Source organism: Martes martes (assembly GCF_963455335.1).
Source record: "Martes martes genome assembly, chromosome: X".
In the NCBI taxonomy this organism is placed as follows: domain Eukaryota; kingdom Metazoa; phylum Chordata; class Mammalia; order Carnivora; family Mustelidae; genus Martes; species Martes martes.
In genome coordinates, this window is record NC_137897.1 from 75,370,805 (window position 1) to 75,385,748 (window position 14,944).

Genomic DNA, 14,944 nt, shown 5'->3' on the forward strand with positions numbered 1-14,944 from the left:
CAGAGGTCCCAGTTATCAGAGCAGGGAAGCCAGCTACAGAAACGGAGTTGAGGTGGGGCTTTCAGCTTGGGGTTACCTTAAACCATGATCCATCTCACAGTCCAGCCACTGCTCTGTGAGCAGAGACCCCACAGGTGGCAGATCCAGAGAGACACCCTCCTTCCACCTCCAGGAGGAGTGGCACAGCAGTGCATGGCAGGAATCTGCTGGGTTTGGAGACTCCAAATGGGGCCATGCACCAGAGATAGAAATGCTTGGTCACAGGCTGGGTGAGCACAGAGTGCGGCTGGAGACCAGGGAGAGGAAGAGATTGACTGCTTTTCTCTGAGGGTGCGCTGAGGAGTGGGGCCCTGAGCTCTCGGCTCTTCTGGGCTGGAGATTGGGAGGCTGCCATTTTCATTCCTGTCCTCCACAGTTCTACAGAAAGCGTTCAGGGAACGAAGACTACCAAGAGTGAACCTGAACAGATTACTTAACTTGGACCCCGGGAAAGGGCAGTTCAATTCTGCCTTGGGCAAAGACATTTGAGAATCACTGCAACAGGCTCCTCCCCCAGAAGATTAGCAAGAACATCCAGCCAAGACCAAGTTCACTATTAGATGAGAACTGCGGAACTCCAGAGCTAGGGGAAAGCAACACACAGACTTCATGGCTTTTCTCCCATGATCCTTCAGTCTTGCAAAATTAAATGTTTTAAATTTTATTTTTTTCTGATTCTATTTTTTTAGCCTTTCCTCTTTCTTCTTTTAACAATTTTAACCGTCTTATCTTATCAATATCTTTTAAAAAATCTTTTAAAATTTTCATTGTTATAGTCATATTTTATCCCTTCATTGCATTTTACGTTTTTTTTTTGTTTGTTTGTTTTTGGTTTTTTGTTTTTTGGGGGTTTTTTTGGTATACATATAGTTTTTTTTTTTCCTTTAAAATTTTGGGATACAATTGTTTCTAATAGATCAAAATATGTCTTAAATCTAGCACATGGCTTTGTTATAGTCTCCAGCCTGATCACAGTCCCTCCCCCCCCTTTTTTTTTTCTTTTTCCAACTGACTTATCAATTCCTTTCTTAGAATCTTTTTAAAATTTCCGTCTTTACAGTCATGGTCCACCCCTTCATCATGTTTACCCCTCTTTTTGTATATATAGGTTTTTCTTTCTTTAAAATTTTTGGAGGCATTTTCTTCTAAGGACGAGAATGCACCCAAAATCAAGTGGGAGGCTCTGTTCTATTCACCAGTCTAATATATACATATTTTTCCTCTCCCTTTTCTTCTCATTTCTTCTCCCCACGGTTTCAGTTCTCTTCTGATTTGGTTAACGTATATTTTCCCGGGGTTTTTGTCACCCTTTTAGTATTTTACTCTCTCATTCACCTATTCTTATCTGGATAAAATGACAAGGCAGAAAAACTCACCACACAAAAAAAGAACAAGAGGCAGTATTGACAGCTAGGAACCTAATCAATATGGACATTGGCAATATATCAGAGCTAGAGTTTAGAATGACAGTTATCAAGGTGGTAGCTGGGCTCCAAAAAAGCATGGAAGATATTAGAGAATCCCTATCTGGAGAAAAAAAAAGAACTAAAATCTAACATAGTCGGAAAAAAAAAAAAAAACTATTAATGAGGTGCAATAAAAACTGGAGGCTCTTACTGCTAGGATAAATGAGGCAGAAGAGAGAATCCATGATGTAGAAGACCAAATGATGGAGAATCAAGAAGCTGAGCAAAAGAGAGACAAACAACTACTGGACCATGAGGGGATAATTCGAGAGATAAGTGATACCATAAGACGAAATAATATTAGAATAATCGGGATTCCAGAAGAAGAAGAAAGAGAGAGAGAGGCAGAAGGTTATATTGGAGCAAATTATAATAGAGAATTTCCCTAATATGGCAAAGGGAGCAAGCATCAAAATCCAGGAGGCACAGAGAACCCGCCCTCAAAATCAATAAGAATAGGTCCACACCGGTCGTCTAATAGTAAAACTCACAAGTCTTAGTGACAAAGAGAAAATCCTGAAAGCGGCTCAGGACAAGAGGTCTATAACATACAATGGTAGAAATATTAGATTGGCAGCAGACTTATCCACAGAGACCTGGCAGGCCAGAAAGGACTGGCATGATATATTCAGAGCAATAAACGAGAAAAATGTGCAGCCAAGAATATTATATCTAGCTAGGCTGTCACTGAAAATAGAAGGAGAGATAAAAAGTTTCCAGGACAAATGAAAATTAAAAGAATTTGCAGCACCAAACCAACACTACAGGAAATATTGAAAGGGGTCCTCTAAGCAAAGAGAGAGATTAAAAGAAATAGACCAGACATGAACAGAGACAATATACAGTAACAGTCCCTTTACAGGCAACACAATGCCACTAAATTCATATCTTTCAATAGTTACCCTGAATGTAAATGGGCAAAATGCTCCAATCAAAAGACACACGGTATCAGAATGGACCAAAAGAAAAAAAGAAAAAAAAAAGAAAAAAAGAAAAAAAAAGAGGCCCATCAATATGCTGTCTACAAGAAATGCATTTTAGACCCAAAGACACCTCAGACACCTCCAGATTTAAAGTGAGGGGGTGGAAAACAATTTACCATGTTAACAGACATTAAAAGAAAGCTGGGGTGGCAATTCTTATAGCAGATAAATTAGATTTTAAGCCAAAGAGTACAGTAAGAGATAAAGAAGGGCACTATATGATACCCAAAGGGTCTGTCCAACAAGGAGATCTAACGATTTTAAATATCTATGCCCCTAACATGGGAGCAGCCAATTATATAAACCAATTAATAGCAAAATCAAAGAAACACGTTGACAATAATACAAATTAGCAGGAGACTTTAACACCAACCTCACTGAAATGGACAGATCATCTAAGCAAAAGATCAACAAAGAAATAAAGGCTTTAAATGACACACTGGACCAGATGGACATCACAGATAGATTCAGAACATTCCATCCCAAAGCAACAGAATACACATTCTTCTCTAGTACACATAGAACATTCTCCAGAATAGATCACATCCTGGGTCACAAATCTGGTCTCAACCAGTACCAAAAGTTTGGGATCATGCCCTGCATATTTTCAGACCACAATGCTCTGAAGCTAGAACTCAATCACAAGAGGAAAATCTGAAAAATTACAAGGCTGAAGACCATCGTACTAAAGAATGAATGGGTCAACCAGGAAATTAAGGAAGAATTGAAAAAAAATCATGGAAATAAATGAAAATGAAAACATAACTGTTCAAAATCTTTGGGACACAGCAAAGGTAGTCTTGAGAGGAAAATATGAGTGACACAAGCCTTTCTCAAGAAACAAGAAAGTTCTCAAGTACACAATCTAACCCTACACCTAAAGGAGCTGGAGAAAGAACAGCCAAGAAAGCCTAAACCCAGCAGGAGAAGAGAAATCATAAAGATCAGAGAAGAAATCAATGAAATAGAACCCAAAAGAACAGTAGAAGAAATCAACGAAGCTAGGAACTGGTTCTTTGAAAGAATTAATAAGATTGATAAACCCCTGGCCAGACTTACCAAAAAGAAAAGAGAAAGGACCCCCAAAAATAAAATCATGAATGAAAGAGGAGAGACCAAAACCAACACCAAAGAAATACAAACAATTATAAGAACATATTATGAGCGTCTATATGCCACCAAATTTGACTATCTGGAAGAAATGGATGCAATCCTAGAGAAGTATAAACTATCAAAACTGAACCAGAAGGAAATAGAAAACCTAAACAGACCCATAACCAGTAAGGAGATTGAAGCAGTCATCAAAAGTCTCCCAAAAAACAAGAGCCCAGGGCCAGACGGCTTCCCAGGGGAATTCTCCCAAACATTTAAAGAAAAATTGGTACCTATTCTCCTGAAATGTTCCAAAAAAATATAAATGGAAGGAAAACTTCCAAACTCGTTTTGTGAAGCCAGCATTACCTTGATCCCAAAACCAGACAAAGACCCCATCAAAAAGGAGAATTACAGACCAATATCCTTGATGAACATGGATGCAATAATTCTCACCAAAATACTAGCCAATAGGATCCAACAGTACATTAAAAAGATTATTCACCACGACCAAGTGGGATTTATTCCTGGGCTGCAAGGATGGTTCAATGTCCACAAATCAATCAATGTGATACAATACATCAATAAAAGAAAGAACAAGAACCATATGATACTCTCAATAGATGCTGAAAAAGCATTTGACAAAGTACAGCACCCTTTCTTGATTAAACTCTTCAAAGTGTAGGGATAGAGGCTACATACCTCAATACCATCAAAGCCACCTATGAAAAACCCACAGCGAATGGCATTCTCAATGGGGAAAAACTGAGAGCTCTTTCCGCAAGGTCAGGAACACGGCAAGGATGTCCATTATCACCACTGCTATTCAACATAGTACTAGAAGTCCTAGCCTCAACAATCAGACAATAAAAAGAAATAAAATGTATCCAAATCAGCAAAGAAGAAGTCAAACTCTCACTCTTTGGAGATGATATGATACTTCGTGTGGAAAACCCAAAAGACTCCACTCCAAATCTGCTAGAACTTGTACAGGAATTCAGTAAAGTTTCAGGATATATAATCAATGCACAGAAATCAGTTGCATTTCTATACACCAACAGCGAGACAGAAGAAAGAGAAATTAAGGAGTCAATCCCATTTACAATTGCACCCAAGACCATAAGATACCTAGGAATAAACCTAACCAAAGAGGCAAAGAATCTGTACTCAGAAAACTACAAAGTACTCATTAAAGAAATTGAGGAGGACACAAACAAATGGAAAAACGTTCCATGCTCATGGATGAGAAGAACAAATATTGTGAAAATATCTATGCTACCTAAAGCAATCTACACGTTTAATGCAATCCCTATCAAAATACCATCCTTTTTTTTTTTTTTTCAAAGAAATGGAACAAATAATTCTAAAATTTATATGGAACCAGAAAAGACCTTGAATAGCCAGAGGAATGTTGAAAAAGAAAGCCAAAGTTAGTGGCATCACAATTCCAGATTTCAAGCTCTATTACAAAGCTGTCATCATCAAGACGGTAAGGTACTGGCACAAAAACAGACACATAAATCAACGGAATAGAATAGAGAGCCCAGAAATTGACCCTCAACTCTATAGTCAACTGATCTTTGACAAAGCAGGAATGAATGTCCAATGGAAAAAAGAGAACCCCTTCAACAAATCGTGTTGTGAAAATTGAACAGTCACATGCAGAAAAATGAAACTGGATTATTTCCTTACACCACACACAAAAATAGGCTCAAAATGGATGAAAGCCCTCAATGTGAGACAGGAATCCATCAAAATCCTTGAGGAGAACACAGGCAGCAACCTCTTCGACCTCAGCAGCAGCCACTTCTAAAAACATATAATCTCTCAAAATTGATCAGGAAGAAATAGAAAATTTGAACAAATTATCAATAAAGAAATTGAATCAGTAATCATAAAACTCCCAACAAACAAAAGTCCACAACTAGATGGCTTCACAGGTGAATTCTACCAAACATGTAAACAAGAGTTAATATGATGGAGAGAGGAGTATGGGGATATGGCAGAGAAGGAGGACCCTGAGTTCACCCTGTCCACATATACAACTAGATCTCATCCACATCTACGTCAACAAACTGGAGAGTGATCTGAAGACTGGAAAGAACAAACTGCACAGCTAAAAAACAGAGAAGAAGCTGCAGCTGAAATTTAAGGTCAGAAGGGTGGAGGGAGGCTGCCTACAGGAGTGATGAAACTGTGTGCACTCAGAAGAAAACAGGCCCTCACGCCAGAGAGTTCACCTGAGGAAGACTAATTCCTGTAACACATTTGGCTTCATAACCAGATGGGCTGAGTTCCATGAGTTTATTAAAAAAAAAAAAAAAAGTGGGACTTGGTGGCTAAAGCTTTCAAAGTCTGCTGACTCAGTACTGGGAAACCCAGGAGGGTGAGTGGTAGCTGGGTCACTGACCTTAGAGAGAGCACAGCCTGTGCAGAGAGGCAACAACAACAAAAACAACAACAAAAAACAAACAAACAAAAACAGCAGTTTGCACAATGCCAGAGGAAAATAGGAGATGGATATGTTCTGATACCCTGTGTGACAGGAGTATTTAGGATGGAGTATTTAGTATTGGAGTATTTAGGATGATTTGATAGGTATCTAATTGTGTTTGTGTGACTAAATGAACCTAGTGTCCTCTTACTCTATTGCCATCATCCTTCTAATCATAAATTACATTAATTTTCATACCCACCTTTCTGATTTGGAATTATTACACTCTAAGCTTCTAAGAACATACTATGCAAATGTGAAATTCTACATTCCTGTCCTCTCAGATATATGTAAATGCATATTTTGTATTAAGAATAAGTGAAGAGAGAGAGTTTGACTTCTTCCTCGCCAATTTGGATACCTTTTATTTCTCTTTGTTGTCTGATTGCTGTTGCTAGGACTTCTAATACTATGTTGAACAAGAGTGGTGACCATTCTCTTACACCGTACACAAAGATAAACTAGAAATGGATAAAAGACCTCAACGTGAGACAGGAATCCATCAGAATCCTCGAGGAGAGCATAGGCAGTAACCTCTTTGATATCAGCCACAGCAACTTCTTTCAAGATATGTCTCCAAAGGCAAAGGAAACAAAGGCAAAGATGAACTTTTGGGACTTCATCAAGATCAAAAGCTTCTGCACAGCAAAAGAAACAGTCAACAAAACAAAGAGGCAACCCACGGAATGGGAGAAGATATTTGCAAATGACAGTACAGACAAAAGGTTGATATCCAGGATCTATAAAGAACTCCTCAAACTCAACACACACAAAACAGACGATCATATTAAAAAATGGGCAGAAGATATGAACAGACACTTCTCCAATGAAGACATACAAATGGCTACCAGACACATGAAAAAATGTTCATCATCACTAGCCATCAGGGAGATCCAAATCAAAACCACATTGAGATACCACCTTACACCAGTTAGAATGGCCAAAATTAGCAAGACAGGAAACAACGTGTGTTGGAGAGGATGTGGAGAAAGGGGAACCCTCTTACACTGTTGGTGGGAATGCAAACTGGTGCAGCCACTTTGGAGAACAGTGTGGAGATTCCTCAGGAAATTAAAAATAGAGCTTCCCTATGACCCTGCAATTGCACTGCTGGGTATTTACCCCAAAGATACAGATGGAGTGAAAAGAAGGGCCATCTGTACCCCAATGTTTATAGCAGCAATAGCCACGGTCGCCAAACTGTGGAAAGAACCAAGATGCCCTTCAACGGGTGAATGGATAAGGAAGATGTGGTCCATATACACTATGGAGTATTATGCCTCCATCAGAAAGGACGAATACCCAACTTTTGTAGCAACATGGACAGGACTGGAAGAGATTATGCTGAGTGAAATAAGTCAAACAGAGAGAGTCAAGTATCATATGGTTTCACTTATTTGTGGAGCATAACAAATAATATAGAGGACAAGGGGAGATGGAGAGGAGAAAGGAGTTGAGGGAAATTGGAAGGGGAGGTGAACCATGAGAGACTATGGACTCTGGAAAACAACCTGAGGGCTTTGAAGGGGCGGGGGGTGGGAGGGTGGGGGAACCAGGTGGTGGGTATTGGGGAGGGCACAGATTGCATGGAGCACTGGGTGTAGTGAAAAAACAATGAATACTGTTACGCTGAAAAAAATAAAAAATTTAATTAAAAAAAAAAGAATAAGTGAAATGGGACGTGACTAGCTCTCATATATATCTGTACCTATCTATCATCTATTGAGAGTAATAATGATGTAACTGCTTATACTCATTACTTACGTATGAAATCCAAAGATCAGTTGGAAGCTTCTAATTTGTAGATATAACCTTTAACTTCCCAGTGCATCTAATTTTTTAGACTATTTCTGATCAACCATTTGGATAAGTGTCAATCTGGGGCAGTCTTCTTAACATATCGAAAATAATATTTGAAGGATATGACAAGGGACTGGAACATTTTATGTGGCTGAACACACCACAGGAAAAAAAAAAAAGGTGCTGATATTTTCATTTTCAAAAACATCTGAAAAAAAAATCTGAGAACTACTATAGATGAAATAGGCATATAAAAGAATCTAAAGATAGCACTAAGAAGTAAAATTTTAAGAAGAAATTTTGGAAATAAAATTATTATTACTCATTGAAAATATTTTATTTATATGTGACAAAACTAATCTACTTATATGAAGGAGCAAAATAAAATCTGTTAACCCTGTTCACAAACTCTGAAATTCTTAATTCAAATTATTGTATGTGTCATATTTGGGTGTAGTTGTTCATAGAATTCTAGCTCAGTCTCATCTCTTATGTCAAACTTGCACACAAGCCAGTGATTTTTCTACAAGTAGTTGACCTAGTCCATCAGTTTTGATAATTTTTGCCCTGGTAACTTAGACTAGAAATGTATAGGGTGCTTGAAATATTCATTGACTTAGAAATGAAGTGGGATCTCACTATCTTTTCTGAAGGATATGGAATAAAATAAATCCTTGTTTTCTAGCACTAAAGGCAATGTGTAGTTCCTACCAAAATCCAATATGAAAATAGGCTTTCATAAACTGGTCCTAAAAATGTGAAGTTTTTGCAAGATTTAACAAAAAGAAAATCCAGGGTTTATATAAATTGTAAGAACTAGTTCTGCTTAGTTAATAGAACTGTACCATGAAATGGCTATGGGGAAGAAAGAAGATAACACCCAGATTAGAGTGGAATTTTTAAAAAGTTGAACTACTTTTCATTACAAAATAAGGGCTTATTGAAAAATTAAGCTTTCACAAAAAGAACAGGAAATGTCTATAAATATAATTTTAAGATTATCAAAAATTAAATGTAAAAATATTTTTAAAGTGTTGGTTATCAATAAACAGCCTTTTAACTGGTTATCAGGGTTTCCCACCAAAGGTTAGGAAAGTAAACAGTTTCCATTGTTTGTTAAATTGACCTCTTACAGAAAATAGAGGATAATTAGTCCAAACAAATTTTGTAGTCAGTGGACCTGGAATCAAGCCATATGAAAACATGTCACACTTTTCTGTAAATCTCTTCACACTTAATACTATTTTAATAGATATTTTAAGCACACTATACAGAACTCAAAAGGTATTAAAATATATTATAAAGAGTCATTCTTCCTTTTTCTATTCTGCTACCATCTAGTTCTCCTCCCCAGCATTAGTAACTGTTATGTGTTTCCTGTGCTTCCTTCCAGATGCAATTTATGCTTATATATGTGTATATGTATAATAACTTTGCCTTTTCTTTTCTTTCTTTCTTTTTTTTTAAGATCTTATTTATTTGAGAGAGAGAGAGAGAGGGAGAGGAGCATGAGAGGGGAGAAGGACAGAGGGAGAAGCAGACTCCCCATGGAGCTGGAAGCCTGATGCGGGGCTCGATCCTGGGACTCCAGGATCATGACCTGAGCCGAAGGCAGTCGCCCAACCAGCTGAGCCAGCCAGGCACCCAACTTTGACTTTTCTTAATGCAACTATTTATATTCATATGTACAAACACACAGAAATATATTGCATTTATGTTATATATAGACATATGTGTTTGCATACATAAAGTTTTTTTACATATGAACAAATATGACTATACAACTATTCCCACATTTTTTACAAAAGAGTTTACATATTATATAGGTTTTTTATTTATTATGTTTAATTAACCAACATATGGCACATCATTAGTTTTTGATGTGGTGTTCAATGATTCATTAGTTGCATATAACACCCAGTGTTCATCACATCACGTGCCCTCCTTAATACCCATCACCTGGTTACCCCATCTCCCCACTCCTTTCCTTTCTGTAACCCTCAGTTTTTTTTCCTATAGTTAAGAGTCTCTCATGGTTTGTCTCCCTCTCTGAATTCTTCCTTTTCAGTTTTCCCTTCCTTCCCCTATGTTCCTCTGCACTATTCCTTATATTCCACATATTAGTGAAACCATATGATAATTGTCTTTCTCTGCTTGACTTATTTTTCACTTAGCATAATCTCCTTCAGTTCCATCCACGTTGATGCAAATGGTAGCTATTCATCCTTTCTGATGGATGAGTAATATTCCATTGTATATATGAACTACCTTTTCTTTATCCATTCATCTATTTAAGGGCATCTTGGCTCCTTCCAGTTTGTCTGTTGTGGACATTACTGCTATGAACAATGGGGATGCATGTGCCCTTTCTTTTCATCCAAAGATACAGACATATTATATACAGTTTTATTAGCTTAAATAAATAAGTAAATAAATAAGAATATAGATTTTTCTCTTTCTACATAAGTGAAAAGTTATTAAAATAGTGGTCTCCCCTTCACATTTTTTACTTAACAAAAAAATCAAAATAATTTCATATCAGTTCCTAAAGAACACCTACATATCTGGTACCATGATATTCTATTTATAAATACACCATAGATATTTAAGTTGTTCCTAATATTTTGTTTTGATAAATACTATGTACACATGTTATTTTTGCACATTTTCAAAGTTATAAGAATAAAAGACAGGTTAAGCATTGCCTTCTACTCAGGTCATGATCACAAGGTCCTGGAATCAAGCCCTGCGTTGGGCTCCCCACTCAGTGGGGAGACTGCTTCTCCCTCTCCTTCAACCCCTCCCCATGCTTGCGCATGCTTGCTTGCTCCCTCTCTCTCTCTCAAATAAATAAAATATTTAAAAAAATAGAAGTAGGCACAAACATTTTAAAAATGTGTTCATAATTAATGTATTTTCTTTCAAAATATTTGTTGAAACATAACACATATTGAAAAGCATACCAATTATCAAGTGTCAAGTTCAATTAGCTACAACAAAGCAAATAAACCCATATAATTACAGCAAAAATCAATAGATGGAAGATTATCAGTTGTCCAGATGCACCCTTGCTGTCTTCACCTAAATACAAACTCTTTTATTTCCCAAAGGCAAAAGTATCATGACCTCTAACACCATAGGTTATTTTGGGCTGTTTTTTGGAACCTATAGTAATGGGATCATATAACAGGAATTAATTTATGGCTGTATTCTTTAATTGATTATTAAATAAAATTAATCCTTATGCTGCATAGCTTAAGTTTGTACACTTTTATTGTGTATTCATCTGTATATAAATATGTTGTATATTTTATCCATATATCAAAATTGATCCATATTATAATTTATGGGCACTTGGGTTTTCCTCCATTTTTGACTATGATGAAAAATGCTGCTATGAACTTTCTTATATATGTCCTTTTAGTGTCCATATTTGTTATCTTTTCTTGCCAGATATAGACATGATAATGGAATTCCTGGGGCGTAAGTTGTATGTATGTTTAGGTATAGTATATACCACCAATCAGTTTTTCAGAGTGCTGTGATGATTTAAACACTCACTAACAGAGTAGGAGAGTACATCTTGTACTTTTACCAGGGTTAGGTGTTGGATGTCTTTTTGATATAGCCACATTGGTGGGGTGTTATGGCATGTCATTGCAGTAATTTGCATTTCTCTGGTGACTGATAAAGTTGAATATATTTTCATGTTTATTGAGCATTAAAATATCCTTTCCTTTGAAGTGTCTGATCAAGTCCCTTATACATATTTCAAGTAAGACTTTTTTTTTTTTTGCTTTTCATATTGATTTATAATTTCTTTATATATTCTGGATTCTGGATTCAGTTTGTGGGTTACCAGTATTGTATGTAATCCTTCTTCACTAACTCTTTTTTTTTTCCCCCCTTTGGTCTCTTAATGACCGTTTTTGAAGAATGGCAGTTTCTAATTTTGGTAGTACAATTTATATTTTTTTCCCTTTCTGGTCAAATCTTTTTATGCTTGGCTTAATAGAAATATTTGCTTAAGCAAAAGCCATTAATGTATTTTGTACAGCTGACCCTTGAACAACACAGGGATGAACTACATGGGCACACCTATATGAGGATTTTATTGATACAGCACAGTACTGTAAATATATTTTCTTTTCCTTATGATTTTAAATAACATTTCATTTTCTCTAGTTAACTTTATTGCAAACATGCAGTATATAATAAATAAAACATAAAATATATGTGTTGATTGACTGTTTATGTTATCTATAAGACTAATGGGTAACAGTAGGCTACAAATAGCTAAGTATTTGGGGAGTTAAAACTTATATACAGTTATTTTACTGCATGTCAGTCAGCACCCATAATCCCCATGTTGTTCAGGGGTCAGTGGTATATTCTAGAATTTTTTTTTCCCATAAGTTCATATACAATGCTCCTTAAGTGGATTTCTCTGTATGGTTGAGGTAGTTGTCCAATAATTTTTAGTTCTATCTGGATACAAAATTGTTCTAGAATTGCCATAGGACTAAGCAAGTATGTATCTGTGTCTGGACTCTCTCTTTTGATCTATAAGTCTACTTGTCTTTGAGCTCTTGTCACTCTATCTTAATTAATATCATACTAGTGTGGTAATAAAGTTTTAATCTATAAGATGTCTGGGTTTATTCTTGGCAATTTGCACTTCTGTATGCATATTAGAATCAGCTTACAAATTTCTTGAACAAAAAATTTCTTCTGAAATTTTGCTATAGTTGCACTGAAACTATAGATTATTTTGAAGGGACTAGGTATTTAGGACATTGGGTCTTTCAACATGGCTCATAATGGAGTTTAGTCTTCTTTAATTTTTGTCATTGACGTTTTGAATTTTTCAGTCATAATTCTGAATTTTTAAATTTATTTATTTATTTATTTGCAGGCTCCCAACTGAGCAGGGAGTCCGATGTGGGGCTTGATCCCAGGACCCCGAGATCCTGACCTGATCTGAAGGTAGACGCTTAACCCACTGAGCCACCCCATGAATTTTTAAATTTTATATCACCTAAATTTGAATCTTTTTTTTTTTTCCTTTCTACCAGGGAATGTGCTTTTCTTTATCTTTGAAGTGCAATAATTTTGCTAGGATATATCTCACTGTATATTGTACTATGTCAATATTCCTTGAGACATAGTGTACTATTTCTATGAAGGTATTTAACTCCTTTACTGCTGAAAATGTTTTTTGTTTTATAATTTTTTTCTATTCTATTATTTTAGTTTCCCTGAGGGACTCCATTTTTTTTTTTTACAGTTTTTGATAAATGATCTGCTTATTGGTCACTTGAACTTTTTTTTCCTGTTTCTTTTACATTCTTCTTTTTCAAATTAATTCCAGTATAATTAGTACAGAGTGTTTTATTAGTTTCAGGTGTGCAATATAGTAATTCAACACTTCCATACATCATCCAATGCTCATCACAATAAGTGTATTCCATAATCACCATCACATATTTAACACATCCCTCCACTCACATCCTTTTTGGTAACCAACAGTTTATTCTCTATAGTTAAGAATCTGTTTCTTGAATTGCCTTTCTTTTTTTCCTTTGCTCATTTGTTTCATTTCTAGACTTCACATATGAGTGAATTCATATAATATTTGTATTGCTCTGATTGACTTATTTCACTTAGAATAGTACCCAACCATATAGTTGTAAATGGCAAGGTTTCATTTTTTCATGGCTGAGTAATATTCCATTGAATATATACACCACCTCTTCTTTATCCATTCATTGGTCAGTGGACTCTTGGAATGCTTCCATAATTTGTCTATTGTAGATAAAGCTGTTATACACATCAGGGTTCATGTATCCCTTTGAATTAGTATTCTAGTATTTTTTTGGTAAATATATAGTAGTGTAATTAACATTTTGAGGAATCTCCATACTGTTACTCAAAGCAGCTGCACCAGTTTGCATTCCCACCAACAGTGCAAGAAGATTTCCTGTTCTCCACACTCTGGCAAACACCTGTTGTTTCTAGTGTTGATATTAGCCATTCTGACAGGTGTAAGGAGATATCTCATTGTAGTTTTGATTTGCATTTCCCTGATGATTAGTTATGTTGAGCATCTTTTCATGTGTCTGTTTACATTTGTATGTCTTCATTGGGAAAATGTCTATTCCTGTCTTCTGCTCATTTTTAATTGGATTATTCCTTTTTGGGACGTTGAGTTTTATATGTTCTTTATATATTTTGGATTCTAATCTATTGGATATGTCATTTATAAATATCTACTCCCATTCCATAGTTTGTCTTTTAGTTTTCTTGATTGATTCTTTCTTCTAGAAAGAAGTTTTTATGGCCAATGTCAATGAAGTTACTGCATGTATTCTGTGGCAGGATTTTGATGGTTTCCTGCCTCATGTTTAGGTCTTTCATCCATTTTGAATTTATTTTTGTGTATGGTGTAAGAAAAATGGCCATTCTTTTGCATGTTGCTGTCCAGTTTTCTCAACACCATTTGTTGAAGAGACAGTCTTTTTCTCACTGGGTATTCTTCCTGTTTTCTCAATGACTTATTGACTATATAATTGTGGGTTCATTTCTGGGTTTTCTGGTTCTTTCCATTTTTTTTCTTAGTTTCAGCGGTAGAATTCTGTGATTGATCAGTTGTATATAACACCTATGTGTCTACTCTTGTGTCAGCACCATTCTATTTTTATCATAATAGCTTTGTAATATAATTTGAAGTCAAGAATTGTGATGCCTCTTTTTTTTTTTTCAAGATTGCTTTGGCTATTTGGGGTCTTTTGAATAATGCTGTTGATATTTTGATAAGGATGGAATTACATGTGTAGAATGCTCTAGGTAGTACAGACATTTTAACAATATGTGTTCTTCCAATCCATGAGCATAGAATGTCTTTCCATTTCTTTGTGTCCTCTTCAAATTCTTTCATCAGTGTCTCAAGTTTTCAGAGTATAGATCTTTCACCTTTTGGTTATATTTATGCCCAGATATCTTACTAGTTTTGGTGCAGTTGCAAATGGGATTGATTCCTTAATTTATCTTTTTGCTGCTCCTCAATAAAA